We start from the raw sequence: 17,341 nt of genomic DNA, 5'->3' as shown, positions 1-17,341 counted from the left end.
GGAGTCTTATCTCCATTACAAAATGTGGTGTTTCCTTTTAAGAGACTCAAACATAGGTTTTTTTATGTGCAAATTGGACATTCTAATGATTGCACCACAGTGGCGCCCAATCTCAGTCATGCTATTACAATGACATTTATGACGTTTTGAAAACATAACTGACATTTTATCACTCAAGAAATTCCGATATTACATTACTATTGAGTCTCACTGTATTCCAACACCTGATCTCTTCCCCAGCAACAAAAAACGAATATGCCATTTGTCCTATTCCTTTGTTTGTTTGTTTTTTTTTCTGAAAAACTGACATTTTACCTTTGGCGGATTATGGTCGTATGGCTGTTGGTTTTGCCTTCGCATATTATAATCATTTGTTTGCTTTTGTTTGTTACTGTTGCCATTTAAAATTGTGTTGTTGCCATTTTTAAAGACAACAACGACAACAGTCAAAATTCATTAAAATTATGTAATATAATAAACAACAACAGAAACAGCAATAAGAATGATATATTTGTTTATACCATAAAAGCAAAGAAATTTTCTGAAGAAAAAGTGTGCTGTCAATTTAGCTGCTGAATGCAAGTGTTGATTTAGGTATCTGTGAGCGTGTATCAGAAACACTTGTATGCATGTGTATGTAACACACTCGGACTATATTCTAATGCTTACGTCAATATTAACCTTGAAAAGCAAAGAGACCATTCACAATAACCAACCATACAATAACAATGTTGATGGTGATGATGATGACTACCAACAACAAACGACGGCAACAATAAAACATTTAAGCCAAAATAAGAAGAATCTCTGCCCCCTTTGCAAGAGTTCCTGGCTACCACCGCTCTCTTTCCCTGCAGGTTGAGAGCTTTAATGCATATACTAGAATGGCCAAGTGGGTGTGTGGGTCTGTGTGCTCATGGGAATATTTTATTATATAAAAAATAACCGTTTATTATATGAATGTATATTGTACCCATTAGAAATTATTGTAATAAACACAACAATCATGCACACCAACACCCTTTACTAGCACAATTCGATATACATACATACAAAGGCGGCATTCCTTATTTTGCACCTCATTTGCCAACTGATGTAATGTCGACCGAATCCCTGTCTTTTTTTTTTAGAAAATAAATTAACTAAATATAATTTGTTGTCATTGGCAACTAATAAACAAGAGTTTTTTTTTTTTTTTTGTCTTGTTTTCCGTATTTTCTGTGGTAAATCATTGGACCGTGGATTCCCTCAGCTACAACAGGTTTATACATACATAGATAAATATGTACATACATGTGTATGTATGTATCTTTATGTACCAACAAGTGTATATGGGGAATTCCAAGTGAAATCGGACAGTTCGGAGAAAAGTAATTTTTGATTTCAATTGTTTTTGGTTCAATTAATGCTCCTAGCCAACAGAACATTTTAGTATATTTTAAAATTTTTTTTTGACCAACGGTACAGAGATATCGCCTATTGAAATTATCACATTTTTAAAGAACTATGTCCAAATAAATACTCATAACTTCTTTAATATTGGTCCAAATGGGACCATCTTTTTTTTGAATTGTTTGTTTTTTCATCAGCTATCGAAAGAAATACTTAAAAGAGAAATGCACAGTGGGCTTCAATGCAATTTTCGGGATTTAATATTTAAAATCAATTTTTAAATATGATTGCACCCTTCGATTTTTTCAAAAAAATTATATGTTAAACTACGTTCAATTACAAAAATTTTAAGCTCTAAATCGTAATGGGATGCGAATAAATACTATTTTTTCTGAATTTTTTAAAATTTGTCGATACAATTTTTCCTTAATACCTTTGTCCAAAATTTGTATTTCCTGTATTTTTGAAGCTAAGAGTACATATTTATCATTATATGTTATATATTTATCATAAAAAATAGAAAAAAAAATGCACAGTGGGCTTTAATGGAATTTTCGCTGATGCATTTTCAAAATCGAAAAATGACGCAGTTTTTAAGATGTTTGAGATAAATTCATAAATATAAAATCAAAACAAATATTTATAAATGAAACTTTTAATTTTTTTAATAAAATAATACATTTTAGACAAAGGTATAAAGGAAAAATTAAATTGACAAATTTTAAAAAATTCAGAAAAAATAGTATTTATTCGCATCCCATTACGATTTAGAGCTTAAAATTTTTGTAATTGAACGTAGTTTAACATATAATTTTTTTGAAAAAATCGAAGGGTGCAATCATATTTAAAAATTGATTTTAAATATTAAATCCCGAAAATTGCATTGAAGCCCACTGTGCATTTCTCTTTTAAGTATTTCTTTCGATAGCTGATGAAAAAACAAACAATTCAAAAAAAAGATGGTCCCATTTGGACCAATATTAAAGAAGTTATGAGTATTTATTTGGACATAGTTCTTTAAAAATGTGATAATTTCCATAGGCGACATCTCTGTACCGTTGGTCAAAAAAAAATTTTAAAATATACTAAAATGTTCTGTTGGCTAGGAGCATTAATTGAACCAAAAACAATTGAAATCAAAAATTACTTTTCTCCGAACTGTTCGATTTCACTTGGAATTCCCCATATGTTTGTACATTTTTCCTAGTTGTTTACACCTATCCCCCTATTATTTTTTAATCAACCTCTTTACACATTGTAACCAAAAGTCCTATGGTTTTTTATGGCATACATCAACCTGAGCTCAAGGTATTATGGCTCCTTGTATGTATTTGTAAAATACAAAATGCGATTAGGTTGACCCGCTGCTAATTTTGATGACATACCTTCCAAAGGGTTAGTTAAATGCAATGCCAAAGGGATAGTTAAAATTCAGTGCTAATGGAGTGAATCTTTCAGTAGTCACGCTCTTGTGAAAATCATGAGCGAAAATGCATAATTTGATGCACTTCCAAATCACTTGTACATATGATTTTACTGCATCTTTGGAGGCGAACTTTTTACTGGGTTAATATACCTACTTAGAATCACTCTACAAGTAGATGTATAGGTACGGTGACCAATATTTTTGTATGAAAATAAAGTACATATGGGGATTTCTGCGAGAAGACGGGTACTTCTTCAAAATGAGGTTTTTGATATCCTCTATTTCCTCTATTACCCCCCGTTTACACATGCAAGTGGCAGTTCGAAAAACACAAATACACTCACACATATTCATTGCCACACCAACTAACAACCTCACTGCCGACAAAATTTTCTTGTCAGTAATCAATGTAAGTGCTTTGAAAGTAACTTAAATTTTTTTTCCGAACGTCTACACATGCAAGTGTCAGTTCGAAAAAATTGAAGTTTCGACTATAATATGTATACACAACTGTCTGTAAGTTACTTGCATGTGTAATCATTGGGTTATGGCTCCAGAGATATATCGTGTCTTGAAAAAGTCGAATTCTGTAAAAAAGGCTCTATTCCGTATCGTCAGTTGCTTTGCAGTAGTGCATGAAACTAGGGGTTCCTTGTTCGAGTTCCCCACTACTGCTATTTCATAAAATTACTCTTGTATGAAACTCGACCTAAAAACACCTAGTTTCATGCATGACTGCAAAGCAACTGACGATACGGAACCAGCCCAAACTGTGATATTCGCCTTTACAGTTAAAATTCCTTGAATTGAAAATTGGGCTAAATTAGGCACTATTGCGATATCTCCGTTGTTTGACCACCTATGCCAACCTGTTTTGCACCATTGTAAAGGTGAGATTTTCTACTTTCATAGTCCAGCTTTGCTTTTGGAATGCCAGGACTGTGATATTCGCTTTAAACAGTTAAAATTCCAAGAATTTAAAATTGGGCTAAATTAGGACTATTGCATAGAGTGCGTCCACTGAAAATAGAGGACAAATAGAGTACGTTAAAAAAATAGAGTACGGACGCTTAAAATAGAGTACTGTACTCTATAATAGAGTACGGTTGGTCACCGTATGTATAGGAATAATTGCCCCCACATCCGAAAGTCCAAATATAATCTTGAAATCAATGTACAGGTCACAATGGGTCAATGTCTAAACTACATATAAAATTTTCGTTCTTTAGAACATTTCAGTCGTAATTTCCAAACGGCCTCGGCACATACGGTCCGTTGAGTGTCGCGTTACAACTAGAGTTGGGCAATCTAGTTCCCTAGTTTTGGACAGTTGTGTAGCATACATTCTCGAACAATGTGTTGTTTGTGTTTGGGGTCATTATCTTGATAATATTGAAATGTTGTCCCCAAGCGCATTTTTCTGCGCTACATTTCAAATTATCCCTCAGATTGTTTAAATAACACATCTTATCCGTAATTCCTTCGATAAAGACAAGATTTGCTACACCGGAAGCACTCATACAACCCCATAAAATAACAGAGCATCATCCATGCTTGCTTTACGTTTGGAATTGTGTATTTAGGGTCCAAGGACGTATTTACCTTACCTTACCTTACTTGGTCCAGCCGACCCAAACAGGTTAAATTCGCTTTCATCGACAAACATTACAGTCTTCCAAAACTCAAAATGCTTTTTTTCGTGTACCTGAACGGCCTCCAATCGAATTTGGCGGTTTTTACAACGGGAAAAACAGCTGATTATCACACTAGTATTCAAAATGCATTATTGTGAATAAAATCACATATCGTACAAAAGATAAACAAGCAATTCACAGCAATGCGTTATTGTGAACAATTTTGACGTTTGGTATGATTTGATGTAATTAATAACACCTTCTTATTCCACCATTGAGTATTTCTGCTATAAATAGTTTTTCAGTGCAATTCTGCCAAGAAGACCATGTTTACGCAATGTTACAATTTTTGTTAAAATATTTCTCAAGTTTAGGTGCACTAAGCTCCGGATTATCGGCCACCTATCGATGGAACCACTTTTCGTTTCTTTCAGTAAAATTTTTGTCTCGCTGTTTTTCGACTTGTTGCAGATCCTATACTCGGATTTATGCCTTAATACTACTTTTTGCTATTTTCCTTTTAGATTAGGGATAGGTAAGTCAACTTTCGATTAATCGACTTTTTGCTGTAAAAAATCAAAGAATCGTAGTCGACTTTTGTCTGGAGGCAAAATAGCATAATCGATTATCATGTGATCGTATTTCGAGCTTGCCCCATATACAGCTTGATAGATTATAGCTTTGTTCCAGAACTAAAAAGTTTTTACAATTTTTACGACTTTTACACATTTTACCCGAAAAACCGTTCCCGTACATAAAAAAGCTGTAAAATGTTCACTTCTCTTTAAACAAAAATGGCGTTGAATTACGCTCTCTTTAAAAACTTTTTACTCGACAAATTTGAGCGTGTAAAAAATAGTAACATGGTTCCCGGCGTCTGATTGGCTGGTACGCCGACTTTGACATTTGTTCCAGTTCTTTTCCATTTTTCCGTTCCCGAACTATTTCAAAAAACTTTTGTGTGAGAACAATTTTTTTACAGTTCTCTCTTTTACGAGTTTAACTATTAAAAAGTACGGGAACGAAGCTTATGTGTGTACGATAACTTTCCCAGCAATAATTACTCAGTCAGTTCCAACAACCTCTCTCATTGAATTTTACTCTCTCAAGCAAGAAAAATTGCAAAAAGTTATCGAACAGCATTTTGCAATAACTTGCAAGAATGTCAGCTGTTTCCGAAAATGTATGAAATTTGTTTTTGTTTCTTTTGATATTTTAAACCAATCTGGAAAAAACATAAATTTTAAAATTGCAGTTTACTTATTTAATGCTTTAATCCTATCCACAACGCTTTAGAATCTAAAAAATGTGCAATTGTGAAATTTTCTTGGTCAAAAATGTTAACATTTCGAGTTTACATTGAACAGGTGATTAAAAGTCAGCTGATCAGACTTGCAAATTTTTGCGGGACAAATTTTCCCAGCAAAAATTTGCAAGTTCTCATGCACAAAACTCTCCAAAAATCTCTCCAACCTCACTCTCTTTTGCTGGATAATTTTGTTATCGAACAGCATTCAGTAAAAATTTGTACGAATTTGTCCAAATTTTTGGGTTATCGTACAGACCTATTGTAGACTTGGTCCCGATCCACACTAAAGTGATTTCGTTGGGAAAAATTTCATGAAATTATGCGTCACTAGATCAAGTTCCATAGTAGAAAAAGAAAATAAGTTTCCAAAATCGACAAATTGTCGATTGTAATTGATTTTCTGCGGTTATGAAAAAGTCGAAAGTCAAGATTTAAGACAACTGAAATAATCGCCGGGACGAAAAATCGCATCTTTAGTTTTAGGCCAAAATCGATTATTGTTTTCCATTACCTATCCCTAGCTGAGATTTTCCCAGTTCAGTATGATGAATAACTAATTTTCTTTCGGCAATCGTTGTATGGCGTCCCATGTTCTTAATTTAAGAAAACAGTTGATCTCCCAACTGGCAAACTTATGCGGAATATTGTGCTTGTAATTTCAAACTAAGAATAACTCTTATCCGTTAACAAATTTTAAGTAATTCCAGGTGGATACTTTTCATTGTAAGGCAGAAATCGATGTTGTTTAACAATCATTTATTCAATAAATTTTACAAGTCCTGCAACTTCTTGTAATCGACTAAGGTCTTTTGCATGGTACTGTAGAGTAAACGAACACACATAATATTTATTTTTTATATCTTTGTGTTTATTTCAGCTTTAGTCCATATTTTGTTGTAATTCAATTGTTTGAATAACAACAAAATATTTTAAAGTGGATATGAAATTGATTAGTTTTGATTTTGATTAGATTTATTTTTTATCTGAATTTACCAGAATAATGCTAATTTTATAATTTTAAGTTAAGACAATAAAGTAAAAATATAAAAAAGAATAAAATCACTGTCATTAATTAAATCTTAGCAATCGCAGTTTTAATTAAAGAATCTCAAGTGTATACTTTTGACTGTGACTCACTGTATGCACATTATAGAACAGTTTTCGCATATGATACACACAACTAACGTTTTAATCCTTCGGCAATTTTTTAAATCATACATGTTATTATTGCTCTGCAAGAATATACTATTTTTGATTTTTTTAGAATTTTTAATGGAACAAATTTTCATAATATCAAATATAGTAAACTCTTACAGGTCCTGAAAACGAGCATATATTTGATATAGGGCCTGCTTCACTATGTCGAAAGAAAATTATTGCGAACGAAACACACCTAAACTTTGGTTTTCAGGGCAATATTGACTTTGTGTTTGCTTTAAAACAACTACAAAATTAAAATATACACGAGTTTAGTTGTTTTTCTTCCGTTTTCATATTCGTTCGACATTTCAAAACAGGCTCAAAATATTTTAATTATCCCTTATATGTCCAACATTTTAAAAAAATATACCCTTATTTCATTACCTCTTTTATTCCTCTAACTAAAAGTCAACACACAAAATCACTTTTTTGTTTACAATTAAAACACAAAGTTCACGGAATCTCACAAGAAAAATAACACAGGTGTAGTAAAGGTGAGGTGAGTATTGCTTAGATTTCTGAAGAATTTAAACCGAAAAAACCCCGAACAACGATTTGTAACGACCACGACAAGGATGTGGAGGAGTATCACACAAAAACACTGGATTTGGAACGCACGATTGAGTGGTGAGAATATCACAAACGATATTGCAAAGTCGACACTATGTTGCCAACTAAATTCACAGCTGCTACGAATGAAACGTTCAAGTCCCCCAACAATAACAAAAACACACACCAAAAACAGAAAATTCAAAACAAAAAGCAAGCAAAATGTAAACACAAACACGTAAAGAAAAATGAAACTGCAGCAGAGAAAAAAGCAACAAGAATATAACCAATTATTTTGGCTATGGCGTTGTTGTTGTTTTTTCTATTTGTTTGTTGTTATTTGAAAAACAACAAAACAAAGAAATATAGAATACAAAAACAAAAACACATAAATAATGTGTAAAGTGTATGAGATGTATGATTATTATAATAATAATGTATACCTCCATATGTATGTACATATGTAAATACACACTGTGTGTATTTAGTATATACCTAACTAATAATGATAATATACCAGATATTGTAGTAGCGTTTTAGTAGGTAAATAGCTGCCTGTTATTAGGGTTGCTTACTTGTATTATAGCGAGGGAGGGTGGTTGTTAGTAGTAATGGTTGCTTTGGCGGGTGGCAAAAACAACAACACACAAAGAACAAGAATTTTATTAAAAATCCAAGTGTTTCTATTTTGAATTTCGACTTATACCCCGGTTACACTTAACCGAATTAAGCCAGTGAGTGTGAGTTTCAAATGTCAATTCCATAGTGCAAACGTCAAATAAATCCTCATGAAGTGGGTTACCCCGGCAAAAACTCTAATTTAACCGGGTTTCGGGTAAAATGTGAATAAATGTGGAAACTTTTTACTTCTGCAACAAAGCTCTTGTGTTGAAATTAGTTACTCATCATGCTGAACTGCAAAATTATCAAACTATAATAACAGAAATACTCAATATTTCTTGCAAAATTGCGTGAAAACAAATTTCAATGAAAGTCGATGGTCAGACTAGCAAGATTTCATCATGGCGACGTCAAGTTTATGGGCGAGGGGTATGAAATAGTGAAACCTACATATGTACATGATTTTCTGTGTTTGTTGGGTTGCCTCTTCTTGTTATTCGTTGGAAAATTTTTTCTTCCATTTTCTTTTATTTTGTCAAGCAAACGTTAACAACAAAACAACCATAAAAAGATTTAATAAAAACATTTAATTAATGATGGTATAAGTAAAGAGGTAGATCTAGATGAAAACAAATTATAGAACCCTGTTTTTTCCTGAATTCCTAAAACGTCAAAATTACTAAACGCAAAAGCAACAAGTGGGTTTGTTTACAATGCAAAGCTGAAGAATTTCTTCCGTACAAATGTTCTAAAAACAATTTTAACAAGTAAAAAAGTATCAGTCGGCTTTGCCGACAGAGATATACCCTCAGCCTATGTATATTAAAAAAATTTTTTTCCCAAAATACGTATGTATTTAGGGGGTTTTAAAAATGTTGGGCTTTTGAACCGACAAAAATGTTGATTAGGATTAAATATCAAAAGTTATGCGGAGGAGATACTAAAAGGAATGGATAGACATTGACCGTTATGGTCAGCCACAACATATGGTGCCATAGGGGTTTTTTTACACTTTTCGGGCTGTTTGCTCAAGAAGTATAGACTTGCCCCTAAAAAAACTTTTACCATCGTAATTGAGGCAGCGAATGCAAGTCGCTTCAACAAAATTCAAAGTGATTCGATATCAGGTCTTAAGGTGAACTTATCCAAAATTTTGTGTGGAAGGTACCGGATGGAGTGGATAAATATAGTCTATATTTCAACCTAATCTATATCTGGTAAATATATTAGGATGTGTAAAGTATAGACCAATTCGGCCACTCCCTTCAAGAGTTACCGTACGAACATTTTTTTCGAACATTTTTGAACTTTTGTGGGTGAGGTACCTGAAGGAGTGGACCGATATGGCTTATCTTCAAACTTAAACTATGTTTGGACAAAATATAACTAAGGCCAAATTTTGGACCGAATCGGCAGATCCGTTGGAGAGTTATCTTGCGCTCCAACCACCTCACACGATGTCGTAGGGGTTTTTGCAACTTTCAGGCTATTTTCTCAGGAAGTATGGACTTGCCCCTGATAAAACTTGTACCGTCGTATGGAGGGCAGTAAATACAAGTCGCAAAAACAAAAATCAAAGCGATTCGAGATATGGCCCTAAACTGAACTTTTCCGAAATTTTGTGTGGAAGGTACCCGAAGGAGTGGACCGATTGAGTCCATATTGAAACCTTATCTAAGTCTGGTACACATTTCACGATAGGCAAAGTATGGACCAAATCGATTGCTCCCTTCAAGGGTTATCGTGCGCACAAATTTTCCGAACTTTTGTGGGGGAGGTACCGGAAGGAGTGGACCGATATAACCCATCTTCGAACTTAAACTAAGTTTGGGCAAAATATTACGAAATCCAAATTTTAAACCGAATCGGTTGCTCCGTTCGAGAGTTATCGTGCGCACCAGCCAGCCAGACAGACAGACGGACATGGCTAAATCAACTCCAAATTGTCTTAAACACATTTCGTCCAAACATACTTGGGGTCTAAAACCATTATTTCGATGAGGCACAGTTTGTCCGTATGAAAGTGTATATACCCTCGTTAGCATAAATGCTGAGGGTATAAAAACAATCACCTAATTAATTATCCTCTTAAGACAATATTTGTATACGTTTTGTTTAGCTTGACTGAATTGAAAATATATTGATCTCATATATACAAGTACTTATAAATATGTACTACATATGCATATGGTAAAACCATTTATTTTCATACATATTTTGAATTATTGCCTTGGTTTATGAATTGTTAATTGTGTTGTTGTACTTAAAATGTTATTTTTTAAACTTATGCATATTAAATAAAGCGATAATTTGAACTGAAATAAATGTTTTTTTAAATTGCCGATTTTGAAAATTTTTTGCCGATATTGGGACCCGAAAAGAGCCGATTTTCGACCAAACTTATCTGGCATCCCTGTCTACAGCAGGTATCGGCACCAATACAAATGCATTGTTTGCGGCCTCACGCATACGACTCTCTCTCGCTCTCTCCACAAACAGCGTGTGCGTTAATGCATTGCTAAAATTAAAAATCATTGAAACAACTGACAACAGAACCTTCTTCTTTGACTTCTGAACGAAGACTGAGAGGTGGTTGTTCTGTTGCTATTCTCATCAAGGGCACGTGTGCCCCTTTTTGCCGGACGATGCTCTACAGTACAATGCAAAAGACCTTAGTCGATTACAAGAAGTTACTGGACTTGTACAAGTTTGTCTTACTTAAAATTCATAAAATAAAATTAGCAATATTCTGGTATATTCAGATTAACAGTTAACAAATTAACGGTTAACAGTTATTCTTATGAGTGTTCCCGTACTTTTTTAATGGTAAAAGTAGTAAAAGTTCGAGCTGTGAAAAATGAGATACACATACAACCAATGTGAATTTAGGAAGAATACATACAGTGAGTGTCAAAAATATTCGGTTTTCAATTTCACCAATAATAACACCTCAGTATTTTAGAAGCCCGTACCCAATATCCAAAAAACCAAATACCAAATTGCCACAGGAAGCTTAGGGACCTGAAATTTGCTGATATTCCGGAGTGATATCTTAACAAAAAGTGTAAGGATTTTGAGTTTTGGAAAATTATTTGTTTGTTTTGCAGATGAAAGCATTTAACCAGTTTGGGTCGGATGGATCCAAGTAAGGATGATAGTCTGTTGTTGTATGGGGTTGTATGAGTGCTTCCGGTGTAGGGAATCTTGTCTTTATCGAAGGAATTATGGGTAAGATGTGTTATTTAAACATTCTAAGGGATAATTTGAAATGTAGCGCTGAAAAAAGTGGAATGGAGGACAACATTCATTTTATCAAGATAATGACCCAAAACACAAATCACACATTGTTCGAGAATGGATGCTACACAACTGCCCAAAAGTTATTCATAAACCTCACCAATTCCCGGATTTCAAAAATATCGAAAATTTATGGATTATTTTGGAGACAAATATAAGAAGTCTAAACATCTCAAGTATAGTAATAATAATAATTTTTCTTCTTGCTCCGAAAATTTAATAAAATCTATGCCAGAAATGCTCAAAGGTGCTAAGCTAAGACACTAATGTAAAAATATAAAAAAAACGAATAAAATCACTTGCATTAACTCTTAGCAATCGCATTTTTAATGAAAGAAACCCAAGTGGATGCTTTTGGCTGTGATTCACTGTATATACTTATAAAATATGCATCATTTAAGTTGTCAATTCCATAAAATATCTGTCAAATAAATGACATAAACTCCCAAAAACACCTGTTTTAAGTGCGAGTGTAAAATGCGTATTTTAATATAGGAAACTACGATAATAATTTAATTATCCGAAATGCAATGCTTGGCGGTCGTTTGGCAGTTTTGAATAGTGTTTTTCACCAGATATTCAAAAGTTACTAAGGCCCTGCCGGCGACTTACACAAATTAGGCGATAATGTTTAAGTTTAGTGATGGAGATTCTGAGAGGATGGAAATCGCTTAAATGACTTGTCATATTTTAAGAATTTGTTTAACTCTACTACATGGTGTAGTATCCAAATTGTCATGATTGGTTCACCTTTAGGTATTATCCCTATATCGACCAATTTGAAACACCTTTTTATACTCATTACTTTTCTTCATTAAAATATTATTTTGTGATTTCTTTTTCCGATAAATTATCATAAAGACATATGTTTGTAATATTGATATAAAAAATGCTTTTATCTACGAATTCTGCTGCTGTTCCACTGACCCCATTTCTGTAATTTATTTTTTTTTTTTTTTGTGTTCCCTTATTGGAAAAGTAAAGTTCATTGGCCTTCGACTACCACCTTTTGTGTTTTCTGGTCAATTTATTTACCACCCTTATCTTTGGTACTTTTATGGATTTTTCTACAACGCACTTTATTACAGCTTACAGCATTTAAGGGTTAAAACTTTATGGCAATCGGATTTTATTGTTCCTCATTTTCTGTACTGGTTGTTAACATTTACGATGTTACAGGGTTTTTGTAGAAAGAAATATAGAAAAAAAGTGAGAAAACATATATCGAATAATGCGACGATGGTTTTCATTTATCAAACAATCCCTGCAACCAAGTGGAGAAGTGAGTTTTACACTCCCTCATGTAAAAATTGCTTCCCTGACACTTTATTCGGGGCTATATCTCTGAAACCAATGCGAATCTTCTTCTGACCTCTGAAGCAAATTTGTAGATAAGGACAAGAATAAAATATTTGGAGAAATAATGAACTCGAAAATATGAATATTTTCTTTTGGAAAAATATTCCCTGGAATGTAATACACAACTCTTCAGAACATGTTATTGTTGTAAAAATGTCAATAATGTAGTGAAATCCGAAATGCGAGAATAAACCTTTGGTGTGAACTGTGTTTGAAATACGTCTTGTAAAAGATATGATGCAAAATACCGCTGAAACAACATGAAGAAAGCATTTTAGAGTTTAAGAGTGTTGTAAAGAATTGTTGAGAACTTTATTTGGAAGATTTTTTTAAAATGCTACTTAGTTCAACTCCCAATAACTTAGCGGATACTGACCAGAATTTCAGCAATTATGTAAAATGTTCTATATTTTATAGATTTTGATACCCTAGGTGGAGTTTTTCTTATGTGTTTTTTTCAAGTAAAATATAAGTTCTACTAGTTTAGGGCTACAATATTGCTAAAGGCAGCAAGGTCAAATTCCTATTCGTTTCTGAGATAAAGGCCTGATAAATGCAAAAGAGTGTAGATTTAGCCCGGTTTAGATGAGGCCATAAAATCCGAAATGGATCTGACAGGACAAAACCCTACTAGGGTTTTTGTAGTCTAAATATGTACTTTCAAAAAGTGCATCCTAGAAGTTGTTTGCATGTTCAGTGTTGCATAGTGTTATTAATTCTAGAGGCACTAGATGTTTCCCAGTTGCCCAATACAGCATTACATTGGTATGACATGACACATATCAGTCGAGGACTGAACGAAAACAGGCCATGCTACTGAATAGTCATGGTGACTCTTGACCTATAGAAGGCTTTCGATACCGTCAAACATGCAAAGCTGTTCGAGGACATCGGGAAGACTTCCCTCCAGCCGTGTGGGAAACATTGGATTATCAAACGCCGATCGAAAAACAACAATAAAACATCATTATGTATGAAGTGGAGTGCAAGGGTAATAAGGAAGAAAGATGTGATATAGTGAACAACTAAGAGGTAGTTTACACTAGCTATCAAGTAGTTTACACTTGCGGTTTTTAGCGCTTTCGGGCCATTTTCTTAGGAAGTATAAACTTGCCCCTGAAAAACTTGTACCATTGTGATGGGGACAGTGAATACAAGTTGTTACAACAAAAAACAAAGCTATTCGAGAGCATGTCCTAAACTGAACTTAAATTTTGTGTGGGAGGAATATCTCCGTTTACTGTTTACCTTTCTGAAATTCCACACCCTCCAGACGGCGCAGTCATAGTAATATACGCGGATTGATCTTGACGTTGTTCGACATAGCCTATCTCCCAAGTTCATGTATGATAGAAAAAAGTAAAAAAGTATCAGTCGGCTTTGCCGACAGAGATATACCCTCAGCCTATGTGAATTGGAACTTTCATCTACGGACAAATCGAATGTATTTATAGTCCTTTCAGAATTTTGTGGCACTTTTTGGACATTTGAACTGGCTGAAAAAAATTTGGATTAGCATTAAAGTTCAAAAGTTTTGCGGAGGAGGGAATGGACCAATAGTGCATTACACAAGTGAATCTTATTTTGAGAGTCATATCTTTTCGATAGATATCGTGCCCACTAGTCATTTCAGTGGGTTATCGTAGACCTGTTGGACCAGTATGCCAGGAAGCATGGACTTGTCCACGAAAAACATAATATGGCTTTAAACAGGACCACAAAGAACATTATCGGTATAAATTTCCAAAGGATCTCCGAACAGACCCTAAACTGCACTTGGACACACATTTTGAACTTTTGTGGTGGAGCTATCCTAAGGAGAGGACCGATATGGACCATTTTAGAAGTTAAAATAAGTTTGGACAAAATATGACGAAGGTCAAATTTTGGACCAAATCGGTTTATCAGTTCGAGAGTTACTGTGCTCTCCAGCTACTACATATGGTGCTATAGGGGTTTTTTACAACTTTCAGGCTGTTTTCCCAAGAAGTATGGACTTGCCACTGAAAAAACTTTTACCGTTGTAATTAAGACAGCGATTGCAAGTTGCTTCAACAGAATACAAAGTTAGTCAAGAGCAGGTCTTAAAGTGAACTTATCCGACATTTTGTGTGGGAGGTACCCGAAGGAATGGACAAATATAGTCCATAGTCTACCAGATATAGATTAGGCTTGAAGTCTATATCTGGTAGATATATGCGTAAAGTATGGACCAAATCGGTCCTTCACTTAAAGAGTTATCGTGCGCACAATTTTTCCGAACATTTTTTAACCTTTGTGATGGATGTACCTGAAGGAGTGAACCAATATGGCTTATCTTCGAACTTACACTAAGTTTGCACAAAATATTACGAAGGCCACATTTTGGACCGAATCGGTAGATCCGTTCGAGAGGTATCTTGCGCTCTAACCACTACTCACGGTGTTATAGGAGTTTTTGGTCCTTTCAGGCTATTTTCTCAGGAAGTATGGTTTTGCCCCTGATTAAGCTTGTACCGCCGTATGGGGGCCGTAAGTAAAAGTTGTTACAACAAACATCAAAACGATTCGAGAGCAGGTCCTAAACTGAACTTTTCCGAAATTATGTGTGGGAGGATTTTCCGGAAGGAAGTTACCGGAAGGAATGGACTGATATAACCCATCTTCGAACCTAAACTAAGTTTGGACAAAATATTACGAAAGCCAAATTTTGGCCCAAATCGTTTCAACCGTTCGAGAGTTATCGTGCGCACCAGCCAGACAGACAGACGGACGGACATTGCTAATCGCCTCCAAATTGTCTGAAACACATTTCGTCCAAGCATACTTGGGGTCTAAAAACATTATTTCGATGAGAAACATTTTGCCAGTATGAAAGTGTATATACCCTCGTTAGCATAAATGCTGAGGTTATAAAAATTGTCTGCACAATGTTTGAACCAAATCCGCTACTCTGTTCGATAAATCCCCTTCAACATTTAGGCAAATATTTTTAAACTTTTATGGGCATATCTTTCAACTTAATCTATGATTGCAAAAAGGCTGCATTGGAACATAAAGATTACTCCGAGTGTTGTCATTTACAGACGGACGGATGTGGTTAAATCGATTGCAAATTGTCTGAAACGGATTTGGCCTTTGCATGAATTTCTACGTTATAGAGAAAGTTCGTTGTATAGAGGAATATTTTATATAGGAATTCATATTTTTGTTTTATAAACAGAATAGTTATAGAGAATTGTTTGTTGTAGAGAAGTTCGACTGAATTTTAATTCTTAAGAAAAATATGTCTCTTGGTCTAAACGTAAGATATCCTTTCTCCAACACAAGTGTGTAGAATGCAGTGTATGGAACCGACTATATCTGCCAACTTTTTACCTAATTGAAATTGTCATTAAAAATTCTGTATAATGTCCAAAATATTTTATGGTAGTGTTTCCATCAGAACATATCTTTCTCTCTACATGGAATCCAAAATAACCCTTTGTGGGTATATAAAAATGCATGTATCTATTTTTTAATTCGAAAAATCCACCACCTTATTCTCAACGATAAGGCAATTATTTACACAAGAAAATGTTATATTATAGGGTAATAAACATTCGACCACTGACTTGTTTCATCTCAACTCATACATAGTACATTTTTTTGTTATTGCAAAAAAAGCTTCTAAATTTTTATTGCACTTCCCATAAATGTAGGTATTAATTTGGTAAAAGATATTTCAAATATTTGTAAACACTTTAATTTTTGCAAACTGTTTATTGTTTACACAATTTTAATATGGAATTTTTAAGTGTTTTTTTTTCAATTTTCTTTTTCCATGGTAATTAAAAATAATTAGTACTTTTCACATTTTATGGCTCACAGTAATTATTTAATTTTTCTTTTCGTTTTCCTTATTTTTCCAAACTTTTTTTATAAGAAATTCATTTTTTATATCCTTGTTTTTTATATTTCTTTAACAAGAAAATTGCACAAAAATGTAACGTTTTTGTTTTTGCATTATACTATACATGTAAATATTGAACGTACTTTTTCATTGAATTTATATCCTTTAATGTTCCTTGTTATTTTTTGCTTGTGGCCAGTTAGTTGTGTTTCCTGTTTCCTCTTTTATTTTGTTGTAATTTTTGTTGCTATTTTGTGTCTTGTAAGAAGAGTGCGAGTGTTGTTTTCTTTACAAAGTTTTGTTTATGAATGTCAAGGGGAATGGTATCGCCAGTAGCTCTAAGCTGGCAAACGACAAAGTGAATTGAAACAGACAAATGTACAAACGTACGTACGTACAACACACAGTGTACTCACAGATACAGATTCAGATTGTAGTTAACAGAATTTTATGGTAAAACGTAATTGGTAAGGAAACCATAAGCAAAACAGAATAACAAAACAAAATCGACCAAACAAAAACATATACCTACTCATAGAATGAAAGAAGAAAACAAAGAGAAAGATGATGGTGGAGTTAGTAAATAGATTTTTGATACTCCCCCAATGTATTCCACCATCCACCACCGATACCACGATTCCATACAAACAAAACAATGAATAGGAGCCACGGTTGCCACCGGG

General features: G+C 33.9%; 1 protein-coding gene across 4 annotated transcripts in view; it reads right to left on the bottom strand.

Annotated features, from left to right (window-relative positions):
* TP53INP (Tumor protein p53 inducible nuclear protein) overlaps positions 1-17,104 on the bottom strand; it is a 50,695-nt gene extending 33,591 nt beyond the window's left edge. The window contains exon 1 of one of the 4 annotated variants that reach the window (XM_073985714.1): positions 16,802-17,104. The gene's annotated coding sequence lies outside the window, so the exon portion shown is untranslated. Of the gene's footprint in view, positions 1-7,345; positions 7,793-16,801 lie in introns of those variants that run through there. The other 3 variants (XM_073985716.1, XM_073985715.1, XM_073985713.1) reach the window with 3 other exon arrangements.
* Between the last annotated feature and the right edge of the window lie 237 nt (positions 17,105-17,341).

This window comes from Musca autumnalis, unplaced genomic scaffold, assembly GCF_047663935.1.
Source record: "Musca autumnalis isolate F117 unplaced genomic scaffold, ASM4766393v1 scaffold_4, whole genome shotgun sequence".
Taxonomy (NCBI): Eukaryota; Metazoa; Arthropoda; class Insecta; order Diptera; family Muscidae; genus Musca; species Musca autumnalis.
The sequence above is the reverse complement of the archived record's forward strand: the minus strand, read 5'-3'. Positions and strand labels throughout refer to the sequence as shown.